Here is an 8,437-nt window from a genome sequence, read left to right on the forward strand (position 1 = left end):
CTGACTGGTTTTCTGATCCACACCAGATACTGACTGGTTTTCTGATCCACACCAGATACTGACTGGTTTTCTGATCCACACCAGATACTGACTGGTTTTCTGATCCACACCAGATACTGACTGGTTTTCTGATCCACACCAGATACTGACTGGTTTGCTGATCCACACCAGATACTGACTGGTTTTCTGATCCACACCAGATACTGACTGGTTCTCTGATCACACCAGATACTGACTGGTTTTCTGATCCACACCAGATACTGACTGGTTTTCTGATCCACACCAGATACTGACTGGTGTTCTGATCCACACCAGATACTGACTGGTTTTCTGATCCACACCAGATACTGACTGGTTTTCTGATCCACACCAGATACTGACTGGTTTTCTGATCCACACCAGATACTGACTGGTTTTCTGATCCACACCAGATACTGACTGGTTTTCTGATCCACACCAGATACTGACTGGTTCTCTGATCACACCAGATACTGACTGGTTTTCTGATCCACACCAGATACTGACTGGTTTTCTGATCCACACCAGATACTGACTGGTTTTCTGATCCACACCAGATACTGACTGGTTTTCTGATCCACACCAGATACTGACTGGTTTTCTGATCCACACCAGATACTGACTGGTTTTCTGATCCACACCAGATACTGACTGGTTTTCTGATCCACGCCTCTACCTTTTATTAAAGGATGTCTGTGACCAACAGATGTATATGTCTATTCCCAGTCATGTCAAATCCATAGATCAGGGCCTGATGAATTTGATTCAATTGACTGGTTTCCTCATATGAACTGTAACTCAGTCAGCCTGATGAATTTGATTCAATTGACTGGTTTCCTCATATGAACTGTAACTCAGTCAAATCGTTGGAAGCTTTTTATGTTGCGTTCATATTGTTGTTCAGTATAGATCACCGCCTGATCCCAGATGGCAGCACACCACTTTTTAGGGAGATATGGTGTGAATTCGGTCAACTCAGGAAAAGTTGGAAATAAATGTATCTTTTTCACACATTATTTAGGTCAACGAGAGGGCTGGTAAATCTCTTTTTCGGCGTACGGGAGATCAGTGTGTAACGTTACAGTTCTCCCGGAGCGAAGAGGCTAGCCACTGTAAAGGGAACAGGGTGCATTCTGGGACAAAGCCTAGAAGAACGGTTGCCTTTAGGATCTGCTCTCTTAAGTCAGAAGAGTGGAGGGCAAGACAGACAGGATGCTGGAGACACAACAGAGAATCTGCTTTTAATTTTGTCTTCCATGGAACAAAGGGAGAAGGAGAGTTCCATTCTCCTTCAACATAAGGACAGAAGTAGAGGGAACGTTCTATTCTCCAACTGAAGGACAGAAGTAGAGGGAACATTATATTCTCCTTCAACTGAAAGAGGAGTAAAGGGAACATTATATTCTCCTTCAACTGAAAGAGGAGTAAAGGGAAAATTCTATTCCCCTTCAACTGAAGGACAGAAGTAGAGGGAACATTCTATTCTCCGTCAAATGAAGGACAGAAGTAGACGGAACATTCTATTCTCCTTCAACTGAAAGAGCAGTAGAGGGAACATTCTATTCTCCTTCAACTGAAAGATCAGTAGAGGGAACATTCTATTCTCCTTCAACTGAAAGATCAGTAGAGGGAACATTCTATTCTCCTTCAACTGAAGGACAGAAGTAGAGGGAACATTCTATTCTCCTTCAACTGAAGGACAGAAGTAGAGGGAACGTTCTATTCTCCAACTGAAGGACAGAAGTAGAGGGAACATTATATTCTCCTTCAACTGAAAGAGGAGTAAAGGGAACATTATATTCTCCTTCAACTGAAAGAGGAGTAAAGGGAAAATTCTATTCCCCTTCAACTGAAGGACAGAAGTAGAGGGAACATTCTATTCTCCGTCAAATGAAGGACAGAAGTAGACAGAACATTCTATTCTCCTTCAACTGAAAGAGCAGTAGAGGGAACATTCTATTCTCCTTCAACTGAAAGATCAGTAGAGGGAACATTCTATTCTCCTTCAACTGAAAGATCAGTAGAGGGAACATTCTATTCTCCTTCAACTGAAGGACAGAAGTAGAGGGAACATTCTATTCTCCGTCAGATGAAGGACAGAAGTAGACGGAACATTCTATTCTCCTTCAACTGAAAGAGCAGTAGAGGGAACATTCTATTCCCCTTCAACTGAAGGACAGAAGTAGAGGGAACATTCTATTCTCCGTCAAATGAAGGACAGAAGTAGACGGAACATTCTATTCCCCTTCAACTGAAGGACAGAAGTAGAGGGAACATTCTATTTCCCTTCAACTGAAGGACAGAAGTAGAGGGAACATTCTATTCCCCTTCAACTGAAAGAGGAGTAGAGGGAACATTCTATTCTCTTCAACTGAAAGAGGAGTAGAGGGAACATTCTATTCCCCTTCAACTGAAAGAGGAGTAGAGGGAACATTCTATTCTCCTTCAACTGAAAGAAAGGAGTAGAGGGAACATTCTATTCTTGTAGTTTAAACTGAATTGAACACTCAGAGGCAGGTCAGCATGCTATATGAATAAACATGGACACTGAGAATCCACACTGAGTGTTATCATGAACCAGTCCTTCTAAAAACCGTGGACAGACACCTGCTGTGTGTTTGGCTTCACAGTCACCTCTACAGGCGATCTATCGTCCGTCACACTGGACCCTGTCCTCTTATTAATCAGCCAACGACCCAGCACAGCAAAACAAAATGGAGGATGTCTGATCCTCCTCTCTGACCTGCTATAGCCTCCTTTACCACAGGAGGTTGCTGGCACATTAATTGGTGAGATGAGTGGAAACAGAGGAATGGTATCAAATATATCAGAGACATTGTTCTCCAGGTGTTTGGTGCCTTTCCATTTGCTTCCATCCGGACGTTATTATAATCTGTCCTCCTCCTCAGCAGCCTCCACAGCTCCTCTCCCTCAGCAGCCTCCACAGCGCCTCTCCCTCAGCAGCCTCCACAGCTCCTCTCCCTCAGCAGCCTCCACAGCTCCTCTCCCTCAGCAGCCTCCACAGCTCCTCTCCTCAGCAGCCTCCACAGCTCCTCTCCCTCAGCAGCCTCCACAGCTCCTCTCCTCAGCAGCCTCCACAGCTCCTCTCCCTCAGCAGCCTCCACAGCTCCTCTCCCTCAGCAGCCTCCACAGCTCCTCTCCTCAGCAGCCTCCACAGCGCCTCTCCTCAGCAGCCTCCACAGCTCCTCTCCCTCAGCAGTCTCCACAGCTCCTCTCCTCAGCAGTCTCCACAGCTCCTCTCCTTAGCAGCCTCCACAGCGCCTCTCCCTCAGCAGCCTCCACAGCTCCTCTCCCTCAGCAGCCTCCACAGCTCCTCTCCCTCAGCAGCCTCCACAGCTCCTCTCCCTCAGCAGTCTCCACAGCTCCTCTCCCTCAGCAGTCTCCACAGCTCCTCTCCCTTAGCAGCCTCCACAGCGCCTCTCCCTCAGCAGCCTCCACAGCTCCTCTCCCTCAGCAGCCTCCACAGCTCCTCTCCCTCAGCAGCCTCCACAGCTCCTCTCCCTCAGCAGCCTCCACAGCTCCTCTCCCTCAGCAGCCTCCACAGCTCCTCTCCCTCAGCAGCCTCCACAGCTCCTCTCCCTCAGCAGCCTCCACAGCTCCTCTCCCTTAGCAGCCTCCACAGCTCCTCTCCCTCAGCAGCCTCCACAGCTCCTCTCCCTGAGCAGTCTCCACAGCTCCTCTCCCTTAGCAGCCTCCACAGCTCCTCTCCCTCAGCAGCCTCCACAGCTCCTCTCCCTCAGCAGTCTCCACAGCTCCTCTCCCTTAGCAGCCTCCACAGCTCCTCTCCCTCAGCAGCCTCCACAGCTCCTCTCCCTCAGCAGCCTCCACAGCTCCTCTCCCTCAGCAGCCTCCACAGCTCCTCTCCCTCAGCAGTCTCCACAGCTCCTCTCCCTTAGCAGCCTCCACAGCGCCTCTCCCTCAGCAGCCTCCACAGCTCCTCTCCCTCAGCAGCCTCCACTGCTCCTCCCCTCACCAGCCTCACTGCTCTCACATCCCACCCTATTCCCTATGTAGTGCACAGTGTTTATGGGACAGCCCTATGTGTATATACACTGTACCTCATAGTGTATGGAAGTAGTGTACTACGTAGGTAATAGGGTACCGTTTGTAGTTGATCTCACTCCGATCTCAACCCGACTGCCTTTGAACAAAAATAATATATATATTTTTTTGTATTTCTCTTCTTCTGTCACTTCTGCCTTTCAACTCTGTCTGCATCCAGCCAGGGTTTGAGGCGAGGGACTGGGCCTTGAGTTAAAAGCAGCGTCGCCCCCCCTCCTCTCTCCAACCTCCCCCCCAGGCCGTAATCTATATGGATCACTTGATACTCTCGTGGTTCTATGGAGGTCAGAGGTCGGAGGGAGACTAAATTCTACGAGATGAAAAGAACCTTCCAGAATGAATTTAGGCCACAAACAGATGACCTGGTTTTGATTGTGTGGCCCTTGGCTCTCGCACATACACTGAGCCTTCACTTCCCTTCCTGACTGAGCCTTCCCTTCCTGACTGATTCTTCATTTCCCATCCTGACTGAGCCTTCACTTCCCTTCATGACTGAGCCTTCACTTCCCTTCCTGACTGAGCCTTCACTTCCTGACTGAGCCTTCACTTCCTGACTGAGCCTTCACTTCCTGACTGAGCCTTCACTTCCCTTCCTGACTGAGCCTTCACTTCCTGACTGAGCCTTCCCTTCCTGACTGAGCCTTCACTTCCTGACTGAGCCTTCACTTCCCTTCCTGACTGAGCCTTCACTTCCTGACTGAGCCTTCACTTCCCTTCCTGACTGAGCCTTCACTTCCCTTCCTGACTGAGCCTTCACTTCCCTTCCTGACTGAGCCTTCACTTCCCTTCCTGACTGAGCCTTCACTTCCCTTCCTGACTGAGCCGTCACTTCCTGACTGAGCCTTCCCTTCACTTCCCTTCCTGACTGAGCCTTCACTTCCTGACTGAGCCTTCCCTTCACTTCCCTTCCTGACTGAGCCTTCCCTTCCTGACTGAGCCTTCCCTTCCTGACTGAGCCTTCCCTTCCTGACTGAGCCTTCACTTCCCTTCCTGACTGAGCCTTCACTTCCCTTCCTGACTGAGCCTTCATTTCCTGACTGAGCCTTCACTTCCCTTCCTGACTGAGCCTTCACTTCCATTCCTGACTGAGACTTCACTTCCTGACTGAGCCTTCCCTTCCTGACTGAGCCTTCCCTTCACTTCCTGACTGAGCCTTCACTTCCTGACTGAGCCTTCACTTCCTGACTGAGCCTTCCCTTCCTGACTGAGCCTTCCCTTCCTGACTGAGCCTTCACTTCCTGACTGAGTCTTCACTTCCCTTCCTGACTGAGCCTTCCCTTCCCGACTGAGCCTTCACTTCCTGACTGAGCCTTCCCTTCCTGACTGAGCCTTCACTTCCTGACTGAGCCTTCACTTCCCTTCCTGACTGAGCCTTCACTTCCATTCCTGACTGAGCCTTCACTTCCTGACTGAGCCTTCCCTTCACTTCCTGACTGAGCCTTCACTTCCTGAATGAGCCTTCCCTTCCTGACTGAGCCTTCCCTTCCTGACTGAGCCTTCACTTCCTGACAGAGCCTTCACTTCCCTTCCTGACTGAGCCTTCACTTCCTGACTGAGCCTTCCCTTCCCTTCCTGACTGAGCCTTCCCTTCCCTTCCTGACTGAGCCTTCACTTCCCTTCCTGACTGAGCCTTCACTTCCCTTCCTGACTGAGCCTTCCCTTCCTGACTGAGCCTTCCCTTCCTGACTGAGCCTTCCCTTCCTGACTGAGCCTTCATTTCCTGACTGAGCCTTCATTTCCTGACTGAGCCTTCACTTCCTGACTGAGCCTTCACTTCCCTTCCTGACTGAGCCTTCACTTCCATTCCTGACTGAGACTTCACTTCCTGACTGAGCCTTCCCTTCCTGACTGAGCCTTCCCTTCACTTCCTGACTGAGCCTTCACTTCCTGACTGAGCCTTCCCTTCCTGACTGAGCCTTCCCTTCCTGACTGAGCCTTCACTTCCTGACTGAGTCTTCACTTCCCTTCCTGACTGAGCCTTCCCTTCCCGACTGAGCCTTCACTTCCTGACTGAGCCTTCCCTTCCTGACTGAGCCTTCACTTCCTGACTGAGCCTTCACTTCCCTTCCTGACTGAGCCTTCACTTCCATTCCTGACTGAGCCTTCACTTCCTGACTGAGCCTTCCCTTCACTTCCTGACTGAGCCTTCACTTCCTGAATGAGCCTTCCCTTCCTGACTGAGCCTTCCCTTCCTGACTGAGCCTTCACTTCCTGAATGAGCCTTCCCTTCCTGACTGAGCCTTCACTTCCCTTCCTGACTGAGCCTTCCCTTCCCTTCCTGACTGAGCCTTCCCTTCCTGACTGAGCCTTCCCTTCCTGACTGAGCCTTCACTTCACTTCCTGACTGAGCCTTCCCTTCCCTTCCTGACTGAGCCTTCACTTCCTGACTGAGCCTTCACTTCCCTTCCTGACTGAGCCTTCACTTCCCTTCCTGACTGAGCCTTCACTTCACTTCCTGACTGAGCCTTCATTTCCCTTCCTGACTGAGGCTACTTTTCGTGCCGTTATATTCACACACCGCCTCTGTCTCTTTCTGAGCGAGTAGAGTGCCAAGAGAACACACACACACTCACACACGTGCATTCCCACGAGATCACAACTTGATCAAGCACAGTGGTCGCCATTTGCGTAAAGCAGCCGAACAACGTTCTTGTAGATGTTGGTAACATTTTGTCGCTGTAAAGTCATCGCTAAGCTGTTTGAATGTCTTTGTGTTGCGGCACGAATGTTGACAGACTGATAATGATCATTATATTGTTACTACGATGAAGCAAATCTCAAAACACGCCCTATTCCCTACAGGTGTAGGATCTTAATTTGATCATCCTATTGCAGAACTGTCCTTTTAATCTTATAGTTGATTTGGGGTTTTAAAAAGCTTCTGAATACTTGTTTCCGACTTTTCCCGAAAGATATCAACCCCTACAAAAAAAGGCAATTATAATCCACGTAATAATTCACATTTCCTATTGTTGCAGGATTATTTTCCTGCTGTAGCAAACTGGCTCAAATTAAGATCCTACACATCTGTATTCCTGTAAAGGTTCAATTTATATTGGGAAAAAAAATCTATAATTTAGAGCCAAAAGTAGTGGACTACATAGGGAATAGAGTATCATTTAGGACCTTTGTAAGGTCTACGACACGTTACAACAGTGTATCTATCCACTAACACTCTCCAGTCATTGGAACAGTCCATTGCTGTCCACATTACTATTTGTCTACACATGAGAACGTGTCAGTTCTGAGGGGAGAAAGAGGGGCCATTTAGAAACTTAAAGACTAAAAGCGTTCGGCCAACTTGGATGAAGATTTTTTTATTTTTTCTTAAACTGGTGCCAAAAAGCTCCTAAACAAAAACGATTCCTCCTGATATTATTCTGCTCTGCTTTATATAAGATAATATTAATAATTGTACTGTTGTTATTACTACTGGTCCGTACCATTATGGTCTACAGGGGACAGACATTACTACTGGTCCGTACCATTATGGTCTACAGGGGACAGACATTACTACTGGTCAGTACCATTATGGTCTATAGGGGACAGACATTACTACTGGTCCGTACCATTATGGTCTACAGGGGACAGACATTACTACTGGTCAGTACCATTATGGTCTATAGGAGACAGACATTACTACTGGTCCGTACCATTATGGTCTATAGGGGACAGACATTACTACTGGTCAGTACCATTATGGTCTACAGGGGACAGACATTACTACTGGTCCATACCATTATGGTCTACAGGGGACAGACATTACTACTGGTCAGTACCATTATGGTTCACAGGGGACAGACTACTACTGGTCAGTACCATTATGGTCTACAGGGGACAGACATTACTACTGGTCAGTACCATTATGGTTCACAGGGGACAGACTACTACTGGTCAGTACCATTATGCTCTACAGGGGAGAGACATTACTACTGGTCAGTACCATTATGGTCTACAGGGGACAGACATTACTACTGGTCCGTACCATTATGCTCTACAGGGGACAGACATTACTACTGGTCAGTACCATTATGCTCTACAGGGGAGAGACATTACTACTGGTCAGTACCATTATGCTCTACAGGGGACAGACATTACTACTGGTCCGTACCATTATGCTCTACAGGGGACAGACATTACTTCTGGTCAGTACCATTATGCTCTACAGGGGACAGACATTACTACTGGTCAGTACCATTATGCTCTACAGGGGACAGACATTACTACTGGTCAGTACCATTATTGTCTACAGGGGACAGACATTACTACTGGTCCGTACCATTATGCTCTACAGGGGACAGACATTACTACTGGTCAGTACCATTATGCTCTACAG

This window comes from Oncorhynchus gorbuscha, unplaced genomic scaffold (genome assembly GCF_021184085.1).
Source record: "Oncorhynchus gorbuscha isolate QuinsamMale2020 ecotype Even-year unplaced genomic scaffold, OgorEven_v1.0 Un_scaffold_1354, whole genome shotgun sequence".
Lineage (NCBI taxonomy): Eukaryota > Metazoa > Chordata > Actinopteri > Salmoniformes > Salmonidae > Oncorhynchus > Oncorhynchus gorbuscha.